Raw genomic sequence first — 25,046 nt, forward strand, 5'->3', positions numbered from 1 at the left:
CCCTTGTTTTGTATTTGTTCATATTTTATACAAGGTATTGCAGGATTGGTTGTGATTCAACAGTTTCTATCAATCAGAATCAACCAAACTAAGAGCAAGCTCAACACCAGTTTCTAAAGCCATGGCTGACAAGACTCTGCGTGAGTTCTCTGCTCCAAGCACCAAGAACATTCGCACTGGACCAACACTCAAAACTGATAATCTTGAGTTCGAGCTCAAGCCAAGCCTCATCAACATGGTGCAAGCTACCCCATTCAGCGGAAAGGCACATGAAGATGCTAGAGCTCATCTTTAGAATTTCCTAGAGATAAGTAGCATGGTTGTCTTCAAGGACGTTTTTCATGACATCATACTACTTCGTTTGTTCCCATTCTCACTTATGGGAAGAGCAAAGTAGTGGTTGTACACCAACAAAGATCATATCAATACATGGGCAAAGTGTTCAAAGGCCTTTCTAGAAAAGTTTTTCCCTATAGGCAAGACCAATGCCTTAGGAGGAAAGATTTCAAACTTTCAATAGCAAAAAGGAGAGACCATTCCAGAAGTATGGAAACATTTTCAAGAATATATTTCAGATTGCCCTCATCATGGAATGGAAGATTGGTTGCTCATGCAAAGTTTCTTTCATGGATTAACTCAGAAAGCCTATGAACAACTCAATGCCACTGCTGGAGGATCATTTATGTCACTCATCCCTGGAAAGCTGAAACTTTTATGGAAAATATAGCCTCTAATCAAGGCTAGTCATCATGCAATATTCAATCATGCAATAGGAGTGAAGAAGTACCAGAAGAGGTGTGTGCATTGTCAACCAAGATGGATGCACTGTTGAATTGGCTCAAACAGCGAGACAACTATAAGAAAGATCGTCAGACAATTAAAGATGCTTTCAATGCTCAAAACACATGTGGAGAGTATTTGGGGATTGAATTCCTTGAATCGCAAGAGGATGTAAACATCATTGGCAACAATTCAGGTTCACAACAACAGAGACAAGGATGGAAACAACAACAATGGTCAACTTACCAAGGTAAGTGCCTAGGTAATTACTATAATTCTTCTAATTCTAAACAGTCATCCTTAAGTGAATTAATCTTAGAACAAGCTAGGATTAATGAGAGTATTTCTAAAAAGCTTGCTTCTAATGACAAGGTCCTAGAAAATATAAATACTAAAATGGATAGTTTTTCTTCTGCCGTACAAGACCAACTTAATTATAATAAAAAGATAGAATCTCAATTAGCCCAGTTGGTCGTTGCTTTGCCTTTTGCCACTAACCTTGAGAAGGTCAATGCCATAATCACAAGAGGTGGCAAGTCTACTCGTGATCTGCCATATCCGACAAGGACAGGTAAGACACCAGTAGTAGTGTAGGAAGAGGAGAAGGAGAACGACGAAGAAGTTGGGCCACAAAAGCAAGAGTTACAACAAGATTTTCATGACACGACCCTCCTACCATTTCCACACAGAAATTGAAAAGCTAAAATGGATGAGCAGTTTGGTAAGTTTGTAGAGGTAATTCAAAAGTTATATATCAATATTCCATTGTTAGATGCCATACAGGTGCCTACCTATGTGAAATATCTCAGAGACATCCTCAATAACAAAAGACCACTACCCTCCACTGAGGTAATCAAGTTAATGGAGGAGTGTAGTGCGGCCATCCTAAACATAGCACCTGTCAAGAAGAAGGATCTAGGATGTCCCACTATCAATTGTTCGATCGGGAGCTAGAACTTTGAGAATGTGTTATGTGATCTTAGAGAAAGCGTCAGTGTCATGCCCAAAAAGGTCTTTGACAAGCTCAACTACTCAACGCTCACACCAACATCAATGTGTTTGCAACTAGCCGACCAATCGGTTCGCTACCCTGTAGGAATCGCTGAGAATATTCTGGTAAAAATACAAAATTTCTTTGTTCCTATAGATTTTGTGGTACTTGACATGCAGGAGGACATGAAGACACCACTCATTCTTGGGAGACCCTTCCTAAGCACTACAAATGTGCACATTGATGTCGGAGCTGAAGAGATCAAATTCTATATTAACGGAAAGGAAGAGCGGTTCACTTTCAAGCCAAGACCGGAACAATGCTCCAATTTGAAGTGTCTTGAGAAGCAAGTATCAGGGTCTCCATCTCTAGGATCAAAGGATACACCTAAAGAATGAACCCGAACGGAGAAGTCTGGTTCGGTGGACTTAAAATTCTAAACCCTCGCTGGGAGAAATACGGGAGACACATGGGGCCCACTCAACCACCACCCATCACTTTCATCACCTCCATCTCCACTTCACCTCCACCATCACCTCCATATCTCCACCACCCTCACTCTACACCATCCAGGAGATATTTTCCACCGAAAGGAGCACTTCACCTACTTAACCACGAAGCAAAGGAAGCATTAGGAAATGGAGAGGCCATTTGGCCACCTTGTGGGGCTGGCCAACCCCACCACTAGGCCGGGCGGCCTCCCCCTCTCCCCTCAATAAAAACCACTACTCCTAGCTGCTCAACTCACACATACTGCATTTCACCATTCCAAGTTCAAAAATCCAGTTTCAAATTTTGTAGTTTAAATTCTCTTGAATAGAGAAGTGTTGGAGTAAGAAAGAGTGTGGGAAAGTTTGAGTGTGAGAGTAGTGTTAAAATCTTGAGAAAGAGAGGAAGAGGTACTACTAAAATTTGAGTAAGAAAAATAGAGTTTAAGAGTGGTAGGGTTGTCCAAATCAAGAGAGGAAATTAAAAAGAATTAGGGTGGAAGACATGCCAAAATCTTGATTAGAATATTCACTAGGCAATCTCGAACGACTAACTCTAGTCGATTGACTTTTGGATGGCTAACCACTAATATTTTTATTTTCCTAATCCCGTTCCACGAGTTGTGTTATTTTTGTCTATTTTGTAGGAAAATGAGCAAGATCACCGGAAAGCTCAAGCGGGAGATATTGTTCCGTTCAACGAGAAGTTCTTCGTCCCGGGCAAGCATTGACATGAAGGTTGGTCCTCTGTCTCCCGCTATTGGAGCACCATTCCGATCAGCCCCCGTGGAGAGGAACATTCTTCTACAAGAAAAGCAGCTCAAGCTCTGGGATGATAGGGAGAAAAACATCTACAAGAAGCTGAAGGACCAGGATTTCGTCCTCACCCCTGCCTTTGATCCAACCCTACTTCAGTCCACAGGTATGGACTCCAAATTTAAACTCATTTTCAAGGCTGTAGGATGGGAGGATGCATGGGAAATAGATGATTCAAGGTGCAAGCTTTTGATTATTGAATTTTTATGCACTTTACAAACGACCACTCGGAAGTGTCATTTTGGTTCTTTGGGAAAGAATTTTCTTTTCCCTGGAAGAACTTTAGTGAGCTTCTAGGATTCCCTACTCAGTGCACAATTGATGTAGACTCAGCTATACAAGACTTTGATAGGAATAAGTTTTGGAGGGAAATATTGAAAGAAATTGTTTGCTACCGCCCTCGCACCAATGACATTCACCACCCTACTTTGCGGTTCATGCACAAATGGCTAGGATTTTCTCTTTTTCCTAGACATGACTTCCACACAGTTAAGAATGATGAACAGAAGTTATTATATGCCATGGTTAAAAGAAAGAAGGTTTCACCTATAAAATTCATGATGGCACAATGGGCAGAAATTTCTAAACTTAAAGGAGATGTTGGGTGCACTTCTTTGGTCACCCGCATAGTTAGAAATTTGGGTTTACTAGCAAACGCTTCTATTACATATATTGATAGTCCCTGATGGATTATTGATTATGGCTATTTTAATCATGCACACATGTTAAAAAAGGGCAAGGATGGGAAAATAGCCATGATGTATATGGACTACATAAATGAGTTTATGTTACCAGACCAGAACCTCGGTCTGTATGTGGTAGATTCATTTGTCTTTTATTTGTAGAAAATAGAGCTAGCACCTCACAGGAGTGCCTCTGCACTCGCAACCCATAGCCTCGGTATTGTGGAGATGACTCCATTCCAAAAGGACTTGCCTTCACTAGCTATGCAGGATTTGATCAAGCAGGACCTTCCTAGGTGCACCTTCCTCAGCATGCAGGCTGGGACCAGCCAGGATCCTCCCACATGCACCAACCTGAGCATGCTGGTTGGGAGCAGCTCGCTTCTCAGCATGTTGAGAGCTCTTGGCATCAAGGCTCAAGTGCGCAATGGCAGGATGGCAATTTTGACTACCACCAGCTACATCAGTACAAGGAGGTCTCTAGTGGCCACCAGGGAGGACGCATGTCCTTCTCTGCCCATGGCTACCATGACCATCCCACAGGTTATCATGAGCAGCAGATGGAGTATGCTCGTTTCGACACCAGGCTCACCACCATCGAGGAGAATCAGCAGGAGATCCAGAACACTCTTCACCAACATTCCCAGTGGCAAGAAGAAGCAGGACAACGCCTTGTCGCCATCCAGCAGCAACAACAACAGGAGAATGACAACTAGAACTACTTGTTTGGCCATCTCCACATTGACCACCCACCTCGCCAAAGGACCATAGCAACACCCAGCTTGGGGGAGGAGCCCCCATTTACCTAAGGTAAGTTTTTTTCTAGTATTTTATTATTTTCTTTAGTTTATTTAATTTTTGAATTTGTATTTGTTAAAAAAATGCAAAACTAAGAAAACAAAATAAAAATTTGCCTTTGTCTTTTATATATAAATTACTATGGTATGATCTAAAAAAATGATGGAAACCAAATAAAAAGAGTGTGTATATAGTTTGCTTAAGGTGTGCTTTAGTTTGTTTTTAAGAGTCAATAAATAAATAGAACTTGAAGATGATCTCACATGATGGAAATGATGAATAGTTGCTCTGTTATAATTCCTTTCAAGTACCTAGTTTTCAGCCTTGAATTCTCCTGAGTTTTGGATGAAATTGATTTGACATAAGAATTTGCTCTAAACTTGAAACTCATGGGTAGCATATGCTTGATCTAAGTCTAAGTAATTGATGGATATGATATGAGAAGGTCTGGGCTGCTATTTATCTTGTTCTAAGTGATACAAAATTCTGGAGATTTCTTTTGAAAAAAAAATCACATGATGAGATCCTATATGACAAAGCTTGAATTCCTACCAGAGCCAAACATGTTTATCTAGGCTAGAAAAACTTCCACTTATATGCTACTTGTTTTGCATTGAGTTTAGTCAAGCTTTATTGATGCCTTATGAGAGGTTTGTCATACTCTGAAAATCAAGATCACATACACACCACCCACATATGCACTATTTCTACACTGGGGGTAGGTGTAAAAACATGCCTTCTATCTAGATCCACCCAAAAATGTTTTACTCCTATACTGGAAAAAACACCAAAAATATGCGTCATAGGTTTCCACCAAATAAATGCTCCAAGTTCTTGTTGCTATCTCTCAAGAGTTTGCTATAGAAAAGAGGCATGGACTATACAAAAGTTATTCATAAAAAAGAGAAGAAGAAAGAAGAATTGAAAAAATGGATAAGTGTCCAAGATATCTAAAACAATGGGTACTTAGATGTCCACCTGAAAAAAAAGAGATGAATAAGATAGCCCATGTTTTCTTACAATTGTTTCCAAGTTTAAAATGAGAGATATGTTTTCAAGGAGCATAGTAGAATCAGGCTAGCCACCGTATATATCCACCATATTCCATACACATGCACATCTTCATTTTGATTGTATGACTTAACTCTCTTTGGATCTAAGCTTTGACTTTACAATATATGTATTGCAAGTATGCTCTCATCATGCAATTGCCATTCCTATGAGCTCCACATAAGCTTTAGTTATAAGAGAAGAAAAGGCATAACATCATTCATTGCTTTGGTGAGGATCCACAAATACCACATATATGAGAGACTTGAGAGTGTCATACAAAAGAATCTCTAAGTTTTTATTTTTGAAAACTTATAAAACTCCAGAACAATGGTTGAACATAAGAACTTGAGACATAGTGCTTGACTTAATCATTCTATCTTTCAATTGCTCAAGATCCAAGTGAAAGCTAGAAAGCCCCATGGTTGAAGGTAATATGGGTAAGTTTGAAAGTCAGATCGACAAATTTTAATCCAGAGGAGAATTCTTGTTTGAACGCATGTGTACTTTTAAGGAGTTGTATCAATGTTTTAAAAAATTCTAAACTCCTAATCCATTTCTAAGTTTGGCATTGCTTAAGGACGAGCAAAGGTTAAGCTTGGGGGAGTTTGTTGACGGTAGTTATCATCCATCATAAACTATCAAATTTACTTGAATAAATGCATGAAAAGCATCACCAACATAGACCTAGGGGTTTAAACTGACAATTTCCATAAGTTTTGGTGAACCTATGTTTTCAACAGGGTTTATTCGGAAAACCGTCAAGGAGGATCAAATCGTCAAATAAAATCACGCTTATTCGCAGCGAAATCAACTCTAGAAGGTTCTAGAAGACTCGAGAGGACTCCACACCGAAGCGGGCCCAAGCCACTACCAGGTGGGGCCGGCTGGCCCCACATAGAGGCTGCTCGGCCCCTAGGGGACCCACCTATCAGCCTCCTCGTACGTCGATTTCCCACCGCCTCCTAGGAACCATCCATTAAGTCGATTTGATCCAAGGGCTCACATTGGATGCTCCGGCCTATATAACCAGCCCCTACCCACCCCTCCAGAGCACGCTGCCATAAGTCAAGAGTAGACCAGAAATTAGGGTTTCCAGAGAGAAGAGAATAGAGCTCCAATTCTTCAAGTTTCTAGTATAGGCTAGCTAGCAAGGTTCTAGTAGAGTTTGGGCTATTGCTCAGGATTCCAGATCTACCGTCTGGAGACTAATGTAGCCATTGTATCTCTTTATTTATGACTTTATGCTACTTCAATATTATGTTTCTATTGATTATGTTCCTAGTTTGCTCTAGTAATATGCATGATATAGTTATGATTGATGATGAATATATGCATATGTTCGCAAAGCTCTTAGCTTAGTACTCAAGTGAGTTAAGTGGTCGACATTATGTAAGCATGGTGCTTAGATATTATTTACCTATGGATGCCTTTTGCACTCTGGGTCATGTGGTCGATCATGGATGTGACACTCCCATTGAATCCTTTGTAGTCCACTCCCTATTTGTAGAGCACGTAGAATGTGATTGCGAAGGAAGACAAGCTCTACTCTTAATCTTCCTTAGTAATGTTCCTTATGCATAGATCCAAAGTTAGTTATACTATAGATGAGAGTGTATATACTTGGGTGTACAAAAGACTTAGTAGATAAGTAATGACTTATGAATCTTTTGCTCTTAACGAATCTCCTGCTTAGCCTTACTACATTTTATGAGTATCTATTTCTATCTCTGGAATACCATTATTACCTTACACTTATCATTTATTTATCACTTGACTTACCCCTGCCATAGCATGAGAGTGGTTTTATCATAAGTATACATATTTGTCAATATCTCTATGCCAACACAACCCCATCGCTCCTCCCTGTGGATAAAATGTAAATAACGATACCTAGCATACTCCCGGGTGAATGCTACAATGGTATTTTATCCGTGCGCTTGCTGATACCTTATATACATAGTTTACAAGTGTTCTCATAATTACCAACAACACATTTCTGGTATCATGCTAAAGATGATAACTTAGTTAAGAGTGATGCTAAGAGATGTCAACAATGGGACAGGTGTCGCTACGTTTTATCGGACAGTCCACCGAATGTGTTGGACGGTCCGGTGGCATGCTTGATAGATAAACTGTTTGTGCATGGATTTCTACGGACACTCTACCGTGACGGTGGACACTCCATCAGTGCATGGGTTGGCCAAGATTATCCTAAGTCTGTGAGATGTCTTGACAGACGGTCTGGTGGTGATGTCAGACGATCCGCTAAAACCGACAGTGCTCGGTTTTGGGTTGGCGTAGGCACAAGTCAGATTCTAATTACGATTATGACATGCACACTAGGATGGTTAGAAATGACTACCTACATTGTAATGGTTTTCAGGTCATCACAACCCTTCCCCTTAGAGAAATCTCGTCCTCTAGATTCGAAAGAGGCCAAGGTGAGGAAAGACATCAAGGAATTTGAGGTAAGACACTTTGATCAAGAATTCCAAAGTTGACAAGGTGACTTTGAGAGTGGTTGGACAAGGGTGTCTCTCATAGGAGAGTGCATTGCGCACAAATTGTTATAGAGAGTAGCACGTAGATTTATATCATCCATGCAAGAAATATAGCTTGGATGTAGACATCAATGGATTCGCCGGAGCCACCTATCGCAGCAAGGAGAATATTTGGGAGGGGCATCACCTTCAATACAAAGGTCCATCGATGAAGTGTTACAACGGGCATGACAACTCTACCTTTGATACTTGGGGGCATACATAAGCTACTCACGTGGTCGCGATCCACGTGGAGCCTCGGTTCCCTTGCATCCTCAGAGGAGAGATGTTCATACCATTGTAAGGCACACCATTTATAAACATCTTATTGAGGAGAGCAATGCAACACAATTTCAAAAGGAAAACAGGGATGTGACCAAAACATACAAGGAGATATGTTGGTCGTCAAAGAATTTTTGGAATAGCTACGCAAGTTAGATTAGCTCACTAGTGTGGGTCCATGATGGATCATGATAACATATTCCTCGACGCTTGCGCGCACCTAGTAGCACCACTATGCGACTAGCACACATAGGGAACTCTAGGTTTTGTCGTAGCACCAAGGTCAACGATCACAATACCATGATAGAACACACCAACAAAGGTAATCCCAACTAGCACAAGATGAACTTGGGAAGCCCAAGGAATATAGTAAGGATGTGGATATGAAGACAAGTAGGGATAAGACAGTCATCTACATAGAGGGATTTGTAAAGCAACTTGAAGGAAATGAGACTCATGTAATCGCATAAAGGGCCTCATTGGATAGGTTTGGGCAGCAAGGTAGCAAGATCAACATGTATGTTGGTTCCTTAGATTTATGCACATGCATCAACCATAACAAGCATAATCAGAACTTTACAATCTAGATGCACAAGAAGCAATTTTTAAAACACCATACCAACATGATCATTATATTAGGTAATTATTTTGATTAACATGAATAACATGATTGCAAGATATCTCAGGTCTATCAAGTTAACATCATTAAATTCATGAGACAACATCACCAAGAATATAAGCAAGTTCTAATTAACAAGGTTAAATTATAAGCATATGCATTTTCTGGACTGCAGCATAACTTCTACTTAACTTAACCATAACTAGAGTTCTAAACATGCAAACAAGGTGTTCTTAGAGTTTTTAGAAAGCATATGAAGTTTTCTACAACTTTGTTATTATTGTCTATAGCTAATTCAAAAGTTATCAAGGTCAAACATTACAATATTTCAGATCTGCAAAGACATGATAGAATTTTAATATGAACTTCAAAAACATGTAGCAGTTCTAGTTCACTAAAAATCATGTTCATTAACATTTTAGAAAGCATGATAAAAGTACTACAACCTTTTAGTTATCACCAAGAGGTGATCCTACAGTTATCATGGTCAAAAAGACAACATTGCAGCACTGTCCAGAACACAGATAAAACCTAATAGGGTATTTGTAACATCTATAACTCTCAGACATGTTGTTATAAAATCATGAAATTTTTGTACAAGCTAGATAAGGAAGTTATCTACAACTTTTATATTTACCTCATCTATAGAAAACATCATTTTCATGACGATATTATCAACATAACAGAAACTGCATTGTAAACAGACAATACCTAACAGTTTCTAGGTAACAAGGCTTAAGGGGATGCAACATGTGATGCACAAGCTAGATGAATGCAATGCGATGCATATGTAGGCAACAAGGGATCAACTCAAACTCTGTGGAATTTGAGATACAACAAGGAGGTGATACAGTAATGAGCATGTACAAAGACTTTGAATAAGAATGGAAGATCAAATACTTTAGGCAGCAAGGCAAGGTGCAGGTAGCTCATAATCAAGGAATGCAGCAAGGATAGGAAGGTTGACACATTTTATTATCATCATCATTATTATTATTATTATGCATAACTACCACGGTTCTAGCAACACGTTATCCTCACTCAGCTACTTTTCACAAAAGGATTCATGGCAAAACTTGGTAAATGATGAAACATCACCTAAGTGTAAACACTGATTGCATACGAACATGGATTCCCCAAAATTTCAGCAAGCTAGCATAAGAATAAATTGCAGAAATTTAAATCGATATAGTACCACTTGCACCAAATAAGCATGCACAAGTGGCACCCATGCGATTGACGTCGCATGAACAATGTTTCATACGTTGTTGCCAACGTACTCACTCCCTATACATGGTACTAGCAACATATATTCTTAGGGTACGAAAGCAAAACATGATTTGCTTCTAGCAAGTATGGTAAATTAAGTGTTCATGATATGAAGCATGCCATTATAGCACAAGTTTTTAAGCATGACATTGTATAATATATTGGGATGAGCATGTAAATAAGTACAATAAGGCAACAAGTCATGGTTTATGTGTAACAAGTAAAACAAGGCATATCCATGGTGTAGAGCATGTTATTACGATTTCACAATTTTTAAACTTGTCATGATATGTAAAATTAAGCATGTTTAAGAAGTACCATAAGGGTAGCAAGACAAGAACATATGCAAACCAACACAAGTAAGAGCTTATATACTAAACCATGGCAATGAACATTTAAAGTCATACAACATGAATCTGAAGTTTATAAAACATAGGGCTATAAACATTTCCTAGTTAGCTCCCATTCGCACTTGGTTCTAACTAACTTCAACTCTCAAACCTAGCTGACTATACCTAATCTTTGCTCCTATTTGACCCATTCCATTCCCGGTGATAGACAAGATAGGTTGGACAATCACTTAACAAGATTAATTAAGCACGAGGAGAGAGTGAGACTATTAGCTAAGTCATTATTCCAATAAGAAATTAGGTGAAATATTCCATATTTTAATTGTTCACCCAACTAGCTAACTACCTAGGACCTCATCTTTTAGTTAACTTTCCAATGCTCATGTATTCCCATCCTAAGTTGTTCCTTGACCGCGTGGCTAAAGTGTATGACAAACAACCATATGCTTCGATACCCGGTTGTGGGGACCCGCCGCGTCAATTCAGCTAAATCGAGTGTGATCCACTTGACTGACCCAATTTAAGCAAACCAACATCCGTGACTCCCAGGAGCGCTTCTTGGCAACTCCTCTTTAGGATCAGGCTGAGTATCATACCAGATAGCCTTCACAACTCAAGATAACATCTCATCATCGGAGTACATAATAATTCAGTGGAAAACATATATTACAAATCTTATTAAATTTAACAAGTTAATTATACAACATTAAAGAAGACATTGATTCAATACAATCATATGTAGTGAGGACCAACTACTATCTTACCAACTACAACTATGATATACACTCTCACTAGTAATAGGTAGTCACCTTGCCCATGGGTGTCACTACCATAGCTTGGATGGCTCCTGCCATTCACCCACTTTGCCACCAACGACAGAGTGAGATGGCCGCCAATGTCCTTTACCTGCAAAACAACTTAACGATAGCACCGTGAGTACATTGCATACTCGTAGGACTTAATTCCAACATATAGTATTTGGTGGATGCATAGGGTGATTATCAGGCATTTATATAAGTGCGAAAAGCAATGATGTTCATTAAGAGTGTGACATGCTATGCTCAACTTTTAGAATTAAAGCATTTATCATTGCAACCAAGATGCTCATAGTCCATCATCCATTAACAACGCTATCATGGGTATAGAAAGTAGGAACAACTGAATGATTCCGTCCTAAGGGACTTCTGGCTTTTAAGAATCTGCAGAGGTGTACAACTGTACCCACATGGAAGGATGGGACCAACCACCATACCTCGCGCATGAGAGTAAGGGTTGCCTCATGCCTTCCAACCTTTCCCTAATCCGGCCTGAATGTCAAATGAAAGGTTCGACTGGATGGCCGGGTCAGGTTTCCACCATCTTCCTAGTTCCTCGGGTCAGGCTTCTGTACTGTAACGGGTCCTCGGTTAGTTATGTACACCATCTTCCTGGCGCCATCCCCCTTGCCAGTTTCATGGATAGATAGGTCGCAATTAGTTACTTGGCTTGTCGACCCCATCCACGACATGTGGTCTGTACGGGTGGTTACTCGGACTTATGTATCCCAATACATGATCCTTACTACTCCACGAGCTATGTCTGAGATCCCACACTCACGGTGACCTACCCCTCGCTTGAGCAAGATATCCAAGTTATCATCAAGATTACCATATTAGGGATATTATTCCTTAGCTAGATTAGTAAGGTGGGTCAAGTTATACCCTCATTGGTTTTAGTAGTTCATTATCCAGGTGTAGCATCCTACACGCGCGAGTATGAGTTCCCTTCTCATGCTCGACTTCTACCATTGCCCAAACAACTAAGCAATAAGCATTAAGTGTTCCCATTCCCATCGTTAAGGTGAGAGGCTTCTAACAGATTATTAAGCTACTATAGGTGTAGTATGAAGAGATCATTATCCAAGACTACATGTAATGCATAACTCATAATGCGACTTGATAAGTATCCAAAGTAGTGTTCATAATAGTGGGGTGCCTACCTATTGGGTGAGCAAGGATCCCATAGCTTAGAACATCGCTGGGCGTCTCTCCAATATCACATACCTATATATATGTCCATGTATGAGATACTTAGGTATGCATGATATTATATTAAACATGCAAGAGGGTTCAGGTATACATTGAAGGGCTGTCGGTTTGTGTCATCGGGTAGTCCGGCGTGAATGTCGGATAGTCCGGTGGTTCTGGGACTTAGTGGGAAAACGACATACTGGGAACATCAGACTCTCCGAACTAAGATCGGACTCTCTATTATGAAGTCTATGCTCTCAGGAAACTCCCCTGTCAGTGATTTATAACTTATAGGACACTCCGGTGCGTGTGACGGAGCCTCCGGTAAATTAAAAGGGCTTAGCCTCTTCCGGTGGTCAAAAATGAGATATGCCCTTTGGTGTTAAAGCTATGTCTAGATGATAGAGGATATTCTATGGAGCACAACGAAACTCGCTTCACCATTTTTGGAGGTCAAATGCACCTTTTATGGATTTTACAAGTGTAGGTTGTGTGCATGTGCAGAGATTATAGGACACTCCGAACTAACAACGGAACCTTCCGATAAACCCTCCGATAATCTCAGGCTGCTCTCGGGTTTTAGCTATAATTCAACAGACACTCCGCCAAAATGACGGACACTCCGATAAATGACGAACAACAGCTGTGCAAACATGTTGGGATCGATTCCCGGGGCATCCGGACTCCATATCGAGTGCGGTTTGTTTCTATGGCTTTCTAGTGATGTAGGGAAGCTTCTACAAGTGATGGATGTGACATGCATGGGCTGTGGTGAGCTCGACCCCATCCATGGTGGTGGTAGCCATGGATGAAGGTGAAGCTCATGGGTATAGCCATGGGTGGTTGGGGAAGATGAAATTAGGCTTTGGGGCTGTGCTCACCATGTCTTGGGGAAGCTCCATCTACAACAGTTCGAATCGGAACACCTTGTGGTGGGAGATCGACGTCGGGCTTACTCCATGGTTTGAGGAAGAAGATGGTGCTTGGGGCTCCATCTCCTCCAACTCCGGCGACATCGAGGGCGTGGGGGAGCTGCAGCAACTTGTCACCGGCATGCACCAGCAGCAGGGGGCATCCCCTTCTTCTCTCTTCTCCTTCTCTTCTTCTCCCTTCTTCCTCTCCTTCTCTCCTTTCACGTGAATGAGAAATGGGGAGGAGGGAGAGAAAGGGAGGGCTGGTGTGTTGGTGTGGGTGAGGTGGTGACATGTGGGCCCGGAGGCGGTGTGGTGTTGCCAACACAACACATGCATGAGACAGGTGTCGCTATGTTTTATCGGACAATCCGCCGAATGTGTCGGGCGGTCCGGTGGTGTGCCTGACAGACAGACTGTTTGTGCATGGATTTCTACGGACACTCTGCCGTGACGGCGGACACTCTCTCAGTGCACGGGTTGGACAAGATTATCTTAAGTCTATAAGATGTCTTGATGGACGGTCCGATGGTGATGTCAGACGATCCGCCAAAACCGGCAGTGCTCGGTTTTGGGTTGGCGTAGACACAAGTCAGATTCTAATTGCGATTATGACATGCACACTAGGATGGTCAGAAATAACTGCCTACATTGTAATTGTTTTCGGGTCGTTACACTGCCAATCATTGGTGAAGCGAAGTTTTATTTTGAATACGTTAAAAAAAGCTTTATTTTTCACTAGACAACTAAGGATAGAAGTTTTTTTTCTTCTAAATTACACACTACGGACGATACAAACAAGTAAGTGGAATGTAGATCCTGCTCAAGGATTTTGCTAAAAAGATAGAATATATTATAAAGAGACATTTGTCCCTTACCTGTTGGTTATTTGAAACAGCTGGCCCAAGAGTGGTCTGTAAACTTCATTTCTCTTAAAATGTAAACATCTTGTAAACATTATCGCGGGCCGCGAGTGCCTAATAAAATTCAGGTAGGGAAAACTCCCTCCTGGTGACAGTCAAAAGAAAAAAAATGATATTTTGTAGTGGAAATTGTTTTTGCCCCTGTACCCTATTTGGAAGCCATTAGAGTCGTTTTAGCGTTTGCTTCTTAAAAAATTCAAACTTTTCAAAAAAGATATTAATAGTGCTTTCTTGAATGCCTATATAGAGGACAGATTTATTTGAGGCAAGCCTCGGACTTTGAAAATTCAAAGTTTTCAATCATTTTACAAACAGCAAAAAAAACTTCATATAAGGTTTGAAACTAGTGTAAGTATCGAATAATGATCCTAAGAGGGGTTGAATTGGGGCTATATAAAAAAATACATCATGACAAACCTTAGGCTTATGAAAAACTATCATCCCCTACTTACGGTTCTTACCTAAGAACTACAGGATTCATACTAAACATGTACTAATCAAAGGACACACTAAAATATTGTCCTTAGTTCGCAAGACATAAAGGAGGCAAAGAGACAAGCGAATTTCTCCCAGGGTATCAGTTACGCTGAAGCTCCATCGAGGTACGCTTCTGGACACCAGTCTTTTCCAATCATAGGGTTTGTTACCAACCAAAGACAATAGAGTGACACGGTGTCCCTATACCACCCGACTGTTCCGATTTCGGTGTTGGACTCCACCCAACCAACGATAATGTCCTCGGTCATACAATTTCATCATTATGGTCACTATTGGATCACAAACCAAAGGAGGAGTGAGTCACCATTGTCCTGAATGTTCAAAATAAAAGGGATGTTCTGCACTGCATGTTCTGAAATACGTGTGTAATATGAACTTCATATCATTTGGATGTACAAGTCTCTTTGATTTGTTCCAAAATAAAATCAGGCTGCGCAGAATACAGTGTATCTGTGTTTGGTAGCTAATTCAGAGAGCTAATAGTTAAAACATAGTGTTAAAATTCATCCCAACTGGCATGACAGGATCAATTCAAATTTTAGTAGAAACATACATCCAAAATCCAAAATAAACAAGATTACAATTCACGCACCAACGACAGCATCACCACTAGAAGCAAGCAGGGCCAGCCTCCACGCCGGCTGCTAGGGCTGTTACGTTGATGGTCGAAGACAGCTGCTCGGTGTGTGGTCGAGGCCGGCGGCTGTCTGCTTCTCCCTTCTCGGAAGGCTCCTGTGAATGTGAATTGTGATCGCGGCGGGCGCCGGCCGCAAGGAAAAGCGTGGGCGTCGCCTACCGCGAGCGCACCGTGCGTCAAGACTCAAAGACCTGTCCCAGACGCGTGGCAATGGCATGCATACTGCCTGCAGACAGCACCAAATTTTCCTCCCGTTCCTCCCGTGCGCGCTGCCCGGTCTGGGGCTCTGGGCAGTGGCACGAGCACGCCGCCCGCGTGCCCCCACGGATCGAAGCGTGAGGGGATTACACGAGGCTGATGGTCCAAGGCTTGGTCCCGACGCGCGGGCGGGACGTGGCAGAGCACCGCCCAAGCGGACGCCAAGTGCCGAGCTACCAGAGCAGCACCTTATGCCGTCCTTGCTCCTCACTCTTCAGTCCTCTCGCTCTCACTCTCGTAGTGGCAGTCGCCGTCGCAGTGGCAGCGGCCCCTCCGTCCTCGTCTCCCACTGCCCTCTCCCTGTCGCCGGTGCCCGCACGCGCCATGTCGTACAACAAGGCCCCGTCCATCACCGCCGAGACCATAAATCCCAGGGTAATGAGGCTCCCCGGCCCTCCTCCGCCTTTTGCACAGCATCGTCATTTCTCCTTCAGAAATTATATATGTTTATAGAACCAACCGTGCATATATTCTTCCGATTTAACTGAAAAGCTGAGGTGACTGACGTACGTGTCCGTTCATTTGAAGGTCAAGATCTTCAACTACGCACCTTGCGGGGAGATCCTCAAGCACGCAGAGGTAACGTTCCCACCGGCCGGCTCGCTTGCTTCTCAGCTGAAGAGCCAAGAAACTAGTAGATTCAGCATCTGTACGCTACATTCCTGATTATTTTCCTTTGGCTTGATTAGTTGCAAAAATAAAGTTCTTTGTTTAAACTGTATGGATTCTTTTTTATATATATAAAAAAGGATCTAACTGTTGTTGGTCTAGTTTAAATTGTACTACCATTGTTATTTTTAGTAACAAATGGTGCCTCAACGTTTCAGATCTTGCGTTACATATATTTAGATCTCAATAACATCACCTGAGAACGTGCACGTAGTGTAGTGGTATTTAGATCTCAATAACATCACCTGAGAACATGCACGTAGTGCAGTGGTAAGGAAAACAGAAGTGCAACCTACCGGTCGGGAGTTTAATCCCCGTTCTCACAAAAAAGGCCACACCTTATGCTATTTTCAGTAAAATACATGGTCCAATAGCGGTTGCAGCGTAATACATGGCACGTCGAATAGCCGGGGTTCGTGGCCTTTTCTCAACCCTGCGGAAGATAATCTTCTACCTTTCCGTCAATGCCTCAGGGGAGGTCTGATCCCCAGGGTGAGTTTTTTCTTTTAAAATGCAAAATTATTGACTATTAAAAGGACATAATATTGTCTTCGCTATGTATCATTCAGCGGTTGGAGCAGGAGATGGAGGAAAACCCTGGTTCTCTCCCTTTCCAAGAGGTGAAACTCCCTCTCTGCAAGTGCGTGTATATCACAGTTTATACCCTTTGATCAGTCTTTGATGTTGTCCAACAGATAATATACTGCAATCTTGGGAACCCCTAGGTTCTTGGTCAGCCACCATTAACTTTCTTTCGTGAGGTTAACATCCTTACCCTCCACAAAAAATTCTAAGACGATGCAAAGATACCGCTGTTTCATGCTCAAAATTGTTGGCTCCAGGTTCTTTCGCTGTGTGACAATCCAACCCTCCTGGACAAAGATGAAGCTTGTGCCTTATTCAGGTTGGACTATATAGTTGAACTCTGTTTACTGTGGCATTACGTGGAGCTTCATAAACTGAGCATGAATCTTACGTCCAAAAAATAAACTGAGCATGAATTTATGTTTTTTTCACTTCTAGCACTAAAGCTGGTAAGAACTACTTTCGATGGTACATAACTTGGCAGAAGCTTGACTGATAATGTTTCAATCTACTGCCACAGTCCTTCTAGCATAAAAAGAGCCAGGAGGATCATAAATTCGATTCTGAGCAAAGACACTGGTGGATATACTGATAGTCGGGTACCCAACTGGAATCACATTTTTAATTATTGTAAAAATGTTAGAGACTTTGGGAGTCATGAACACAGCAGCAGCGTTCTCAAATCAGAATTATTGAGGATCAGTATGCAACCCAAAACGCGTTCTTTATTTACTTGGTGCTGTAATGATGTTTTCCGGATGGTATATAATTTCCTTTCACAATTATGGGTTACCTTGTTGACACTTGCTTAATATGATCAGGGAATCAAATGTCTGCGTCAAGTAGTTGCAGACGGGATTACTGCAAGAGATGGTTTTCCATCAAAAGCAGATGATATTTTTCTGACAGATGGAGCTAGCGCAGCGGTAATACTCTGCATTTCAGAACAAACATGCACAGATGCACATGAAACTGGGTCCTTTACAAATACAAACATCAGTGTTGATATCTTCAACTTGACCGCGAACCTATCTGCCTTTTCAGATCAATTTGCTGATGCAGATACTCATCAGGTCTCACGAAGATGGCATTTTGAGCCCTCTACCAGAATACCCCTTATACTCAGCTTCCATCATACATGGTGGAACGATGGTACAGTACTAGTACAGTGGAAAAGATAGTCAAGCAACATTTGCAAATTTCAGTAAAAGTGGCCTGCTTAAAATGTTCAAGCCCAAACTTCTCATCAGATTCATTGCTTTTTCAATTTTAATCATTTTTTTTGTTTCTTAAATTAGAAGACAAAATACGTGTACTCTATGCTTGAAATAACTACGAACTGAACTGTAACTAGGTGCCGTACAATCTTACTGATGATAATGGTTGGGGCCTTGAGATTTTTGAAGTCAAGAGATGCTTGGAAGAGGCTCGTTCAGCTGGCCTGACTGTTAGAGCTATGGTGGTAATAAACCCTGGCAATCCTACTGGACAAGTATGGCACATGATTTTCCTAAATCCTTTACATGTTGAATAGGAAAACGAACTTCTAGATGAAGTTTTGCAGGGTTGTTCTTACCAGTGATGATCTGATTATCGGAAAATTTTCCATTCAATCACATTTCAGTTCAGCTTTTAGTAGGAATAATTAAATAAGTGATGAAATTTCCTTGCTGAAACATAAATGGCTAGGTAGTGCACAGGAAATGTTTTGTCCTCACCTGCAGCAAGACCCCACGTGTTAGTCAAAATTAGCAAAAATAAAGAGTTAAATGATGCACTCAACCATTAACTTGTGCTGGTATAACATTTTTTTTTCAAACATATATGCCATTACAAGGTATGCATATATCCACTTTTTTAAAGAGAATAGATATGATGGCTATATATTATATCAATGGTGATTAGAACACCGAATTGATGGCTAGATCTTTCTATTTTTTGTGAGAATTTCTAGGATTTATCTTTTTTTTCTGCTGCATCTTGTGAGAATTAATGTGAAATCTTTGTTGCAACCTCTAATTAGTAGCAGTAAGATTCTAAAATAAGGTAATTACCAGAGTTTTTCTTTGTCAACATCTCCTTCCTTTCTTGTAGGTGCTGTCCATCACCAACCAGGAGGAGATACTGGAATTTTGTCGGAAGGAAGGTCTGGTTATGCTTGCTGATGAGGTTAGTACTAAGTCGAAATGTAGCCCTTTTTGCATTGTCAAATCACATTAACCACGTTAAGAAAAAAAGAGAACATTCTGTCCTGTGCAAATCAATTACTGAAATTTATTTGCAGGTATACCAGGAAAATCTCTATGCAGAGAACAAAAAATTCCATTCTTTCAAAAAAGTGGCCAGATCACTTGGTTATGACGAAAAGGACATCTCCATAGTATCATTTCATTCCGTTTCAATGAGTGAGCCTTCCTTTATATATAAAAAAATATAGTCTTTGGGAGGTCCAGGTTGAAGTTTGGCTGTTCTCCCATCTTCTGAACTTGGAAGGCTATGGGGAATGTGGGAGAAGAGGAGGCTACATGGAGGTGACTGGTTTTGCAGATGATGTGAAGGATCAGATTTGAAAGGTGGCTTCTTTAACAATATGCCCCAACATAGCTGGCCAAATTCTTATTAGCCTTGCAATGGACCCACCAAAGGTTTCAAACTTGAACTAAATCATCACAAGATTCTCTTCATCCATCTGAGTATTTTTACTGAACTTTTCTTGTGACCTGTATGCAGCTAGGAGATGAGTCTTTCGAGTTATTTGATGATGAGAAGGAAAAGATCCGTTCATCTTTCAGGAAGCGTGCCAAGGTGTGCAAGCATCATCCTTCAAGCACATCGATCGGCGTATGAGACACCTTGCATTGTCGTGACAATGGCATGATCTCCTCTTCTCCGTGCAACTGCAGACCCTAGAGAAAGCTTTCAGCAGCATGGAGGGCGTGAGCTGCAACAATTTAGAGGGTGCACTGTACTTGTTCCCACGGCTCCACCTTCCCTCTGCCGCGATCAGGGCCGCCGAGTCCAAGTGAGTTTCACCTGACACATTCTACGCTCACCGCTTGCTTGAGGCCACCGGGATCGCAGTTGTGCCGGGCTCTGGGTTCCACCAGGTTAGTCGGGCTCCTCATGGATAAATCCCTCGCCTTTAAATTTTGTGTATGCACCATGAGCCTTTCGTACTAGTCAATTTCACCATGCTTGGAGCATAGGAGCAGCAGTTATATATGTATTAAAAATATAGAAACACATAGATCTACAGCTACAATAAAAACTCTAAATTAGAATAGAAAACAAATAAAGGAATAAGTGCATGACTAGGTAGAATCGGTCTCTATGAAATACTCCCTTCGTTGCTTAAAAAATGTCATTCTCACTTCTCAAAAATTAAATATTTACAATTTTGATCAAATAAATATAAAAAATATTAATATTTATGGTGCGTAATTAGTATCATTTGATAAATCGCTGAATATGTTTTTATGACAAATTTATTTGGAGATATAAATGTTGATAATGTTTCGTATAAACCTAGTTAAACTTAAGAAAACCCTATAGCAACACCATTTTTTTGGATACTAGAAATTTTGTAAATAAACACGTGGTTCAAAATTAATCAAGTTTATTTACCTTTGCACTCAGAAACAGGTAATTTAGAAGCATGTATAAGAAAGGGTGCACCTTCAATCTAACCTCAGCCTTTCCATATTTCCAGTCTTCTATAACTGAAAAACAAAATACCAAAATATATTGCAAAATATTGAAGACGAACGATTCAGTTTTAGTCTGGTTCAGTCTTCGGTGTAGAGCAAACTAACCAAAAAGTTTCAAGACATTTATGATAGTGAATTTTAGCATCAGTTTTTCTATTCCAAAGAATGTTTGATAGATCATAAGATGAATGAAAATAATATATAACACCAATACCAATATACTTGTTGCAGTGCAACACAAACGTTCAATTGTTGAATGTTCAACAGTAATAGCTAATAAACTTGCAAATAACAACTCATCATGCAAAAAAAAAAGTTTCAAGACAAATGATAGTGAATTTTGGCATCAATATTTCTATTCCAAAGCATGTTTTGATAGATCATAAGATGAATGAAATTAATATATAACACAAATACCAATATAGTTGCTGTAATTCAACATAAACGTTCAATTGTTGAATGTTCAACCGTAATATAATAGTTAATAAACATGCAAATAACAACTCATCACCTCTTTTCAAAAATAACAACTCATCATGCAAATAACAGGTTTAGTTCGGTTAACGGAGGCCTAAGACCAAGTACCAGAAAAAAATTCGGTTAGTTAGAAATGATGAACGAAGTATTTGGTTCCAGTCTTGATGGTTCAATTCTTCAGTTATGTGTGTAATTTTGCTCACCCCTATATATAAGAGCACTTGGAGCATTTTTCATAATGATAGAGTTATGATTTAATTTTGAGGCAGATTTAGGTATTAACAGAGGTTCTTAGGTGGTTAATTTATAATTTTATATACAAGCTTAGAGGTTTACTTTAGAAGACCGCGTACAACGCCGCTGCTTAGCTAGGCGCTTATCAGCAGTTGCATCTTTAGGACGTTTGGCAGGGCGCTTAGACTGAGCGTCGCTGCCTAGGTAAGCTGCCGGGCGCCAGGGGATCTTTTGACTCGGAAACTTACGATTACAGGGATGGGAGCAGCAGATTAGCATGGAATGCTAGCTTTTCCTGTTGTAGGTTAAGGCTCTTAAGCAGTTTGTTGATTATTCTCTTTCCTTAAGCGTTCATTTAAGAGCTCCTAGGTTGTACATGCCTGAATACATATTGGGCAGTTTAGATAAAGATCATGGAGTTATTTTAGATTTTTTTCATAATAGCAACGGGTGATTTATGTACCGATTTAGTGCATTCCCTTAGCTACCTCATTGTCTCATCTTGTTTGTGCAATGCAATGACAAGACCTCTGGGACGGTCCATATCCGGTGCACGATCCTTCCAGACGAAGGCAAAATTGCATTGATGATCCCACGCTTCAGGGCATTCCATAAGGCGTTCATGGACGAGTTCCGGGGCTCTCAGCAGCCCATGCAGGATCTCCACCGTTGATGATGCCCATGCATGGTGATTTTTTTTTTAATTTTAACCTTTTTTTAATATAATTTTAAATCTAACACTGTCGTTTTTTTAAACTAACACTTTTGGCCGCGTCTATTGTCCTGGCGCGGCCAAATGCCTGTGCCGCGCCATGCATGGTGGCGCGGCACAGGGCTGACGTGGCGTGGGCCGGCCGGGGGGGGGGGGGGGGCGCTGACATGGCAGGTCCTGCCGCGCCACCGACCATGGCGCGGCAGTGCGGCGACACCGACCCTGGCGCATCAGTGTCGTGCCCTGTTGCGTGGCGCGGCCGGACCGACCATACCGCGCGAGCAGCCACACCACCTGGGCGTTGCGCTTGCCGTCGGCCCGGGCTACCTAGATTGAATCGAAACGTGACGCGTCCGTATTTTGTTGAGTTTTTTTCACGGCCGAATATAGAATTTGATAAGCCAATGATTAGTTTTTCGTCTTTCATAATACGGTTATGCACCATTTTAACTAATCAATTACGAAAAAATGCCACCGGTGTCCAGATACGCCGGGATTGTCGGTTCCCGAACGCAGGGTACTTAATCTCGCTGGTAATGCTGCCACGACTCAACGAAACGAATAAGAAGCAAGTTGACAAGCTGTCACATAACATATTCATTGTTTTGACATAAGTTTGACATAACATAACCAAATAACCCCGCAAGTTTCGGATGCCAATATTCGTTTGACCTAAACAAACTAAGACCCAGGAGTGTAAGGATCCCTCGGACGTCTCTGTCTCTTCAGATTTGTTGGCAACACATTAGGAGTGTAGCCAACGTTGGTATGGTCGCGTCGACAGTGCGTACGGCTTGTACCCTGCAGGTATATGATACGCACTATTACTTATAATTCTTTATGATCGTTAGTTCATGAAGCATACGTATTGAAACAAACTATCTTTGTTAGTACCTGTGAGGCTCCTTGGGTGCCAAACGGGGCACCACCTAGCTGAGACATGACGATCTCGTCCTACGGCCATTCGTCCCACTGGTCGTGCTGTCCGCGGAAGCCCGGGGGTTCGTCGTCGTCGTCCTCCTCCTCCTCCTCGTCCTCGGTTGCAGGGTCCTTTCCAGCGCTATGATGTGGTGATGTACGCACCGCGGAAGTGGCACCCTGCGTCATCGGCTGAGAAGAGCCGACTGGTGTCCTCAAAGATGCTGAAGACGTGCCACCCGACCACGCGGGGAGTGGCGGTTCCTCGTAAGGAGTGTCCATGCAGCTCAACTTCTGAGCTAGCTTCCTGCAGCTCTTCTTCACCTTCTGCATAAATAGACGTTAAAGTTAGTTCATTAGCCAAACGCATATACAATAAAGACATATTTTTGAAACGGACAAGTTTATGTTTACCTCCACAAAAGCTACGAGAACGTCTGACCCCTGCCCTCTAGACTCGTGAAGCCGGAACGTTGCTTCGTTGGACAGCCTTGCCAATTGTGTCGCCTGGGTACAGAAACGCGGTTGGACAGTTTTAGTACACATACTTAATACCAAAAGGATAACAAATTGTACCATTCAAGTATCTTACCATGTATCTTTGAAGCGGGGCTCTCTGTAGCTGTGTATCCTCCCTAGTGGTGACGTCGTACACATCTTCGATGACATCTTTCTCTGAGTCCTCGTCAATCGCCACGTTAGTGTACGGAGGCTTGATATATGTCCTCGTAGACCTGTGAAGCCACTGCAGGTACTCATCGAAGGTGTGCTGGTCATGTGGAGGACCCGCAAGGACCGCATGTGGTACCCTGGTCTGCCACAAATAGATGTACGAGCTGTGTGTCACGCGTCAATCCTTGGTCTTGTACCTCTTTCTGCGTTCAAACCTGCAACAAAACGATATTAGTTGTACCAAACACACATCTGAATTATAGCATTGTTATTAATCGATAACGTACCCTGTAATACTTGATTTGTGGAGTAAAGCGGTGGTGGGCAGCCTATCATTCTTCCAAACTATCTGCAGACCCGCATGGGCAAGTGAATCTCGACCACATGGAAGAAAATAAGAAGGACGTCGCAGCGATACTCGTGTGACTCGTCCCTAGTGACATAACTCAGATAGTCCTGGAGCTCCTGAGAATCCCAAGGACACCAAAACACCTGAAATTTTGTAATTGTGTTAGGTTGTGATATAATGTACATCGAAGAAGACACTGCTACGATAGTATAGATAGCGTAACCTGGTGCTGTGTCAGGACGTCGAGACCGTCCGTATACTCCCTGTACTTACGCCACGTATTCCCTCTAACTAACTGTGCTTCTGTCTAGATATACAGAGCTGTAGGGAGTGTATCATGCCCGTTTCATTGCTGCATTGAATATGATAATGAATTAGCAACAAATAATCTCATTATATCTAACTGCCTGGAAGAATATAATGAATCGAAGTACTTACCGGTAAACCATTATTAAGGGGCCTCCCAACGAGCAATCGTTCCCAACACCAAACCTGGAGTAGGTAGGAGCAACCCCCAAGGTTCGCATGTCCTGAGGTGCGACGACAGGCAACGCATAGCTGTCGATACGTCCATACCAGGACTACGCTACCCCAGCTGTACCCCGCTATGTTCTCCCACGGCTGGCGAAGTATGTCAAGGAATATCCAGCTGATGGTGTTGCCCGAGGCGTCTGGGAAGAGGAAAGCACCAAGAAAGTGCCAGAGCCACACTCGAGCGAACCTGTCGATCTGTGCCTCCTCAGCTTGTGGGTCCAAGTACTCAAAGCGCTCTGTGATCTAGGACGACGAAACACCGGAACTTTTTCTGTAATTGATCA

At 41.7% G+C, this 25,046-nt stretch overlaps 1 non-coding gene and 1 pseudogene across 1 annotated transcript; one reads left to right on the forward strand and one right to left on the reverse strand.

Moving 5' to 3' along the window:
- Positions 1 to 486: 486 nt before the first annotated feature.
- LOC136547835 (small nucleolar RNA R71) lies at positions 487 to 594 on the reverse strand. The gene has a single exon (XR_010781783.1). It is a non-coding gene; the product is annotated as a small nucleolar RNA R71 (small nucleolar RNA).
- A 15,569-nt stretch (positions 595 to 16,163) lies between these two features.
- On the forward strand, positions 16,164 to 22,250 carry LOC136546286 (alanine aminotransferase 2-like; annotated as a pseudogene).
- Positions 22,251 to 25,046: the final 2,796 nt, after the last annotated feature.

This window comes from Miscanthus floridulus, chromosome 3 (genome assembly GCF_019320115.1).
Source record: "Miscanthus floridulus cultivar M001 chromosome 3, ASM1932011v1, whole genome shotgun sequence".
Taxonomy (NCBI): Eukaryota; Viridiplantae; Streptophyta; class Magnoliopsida; order Poales; family Poaceae; genus Miscanthus; species Miscanthus floridulus.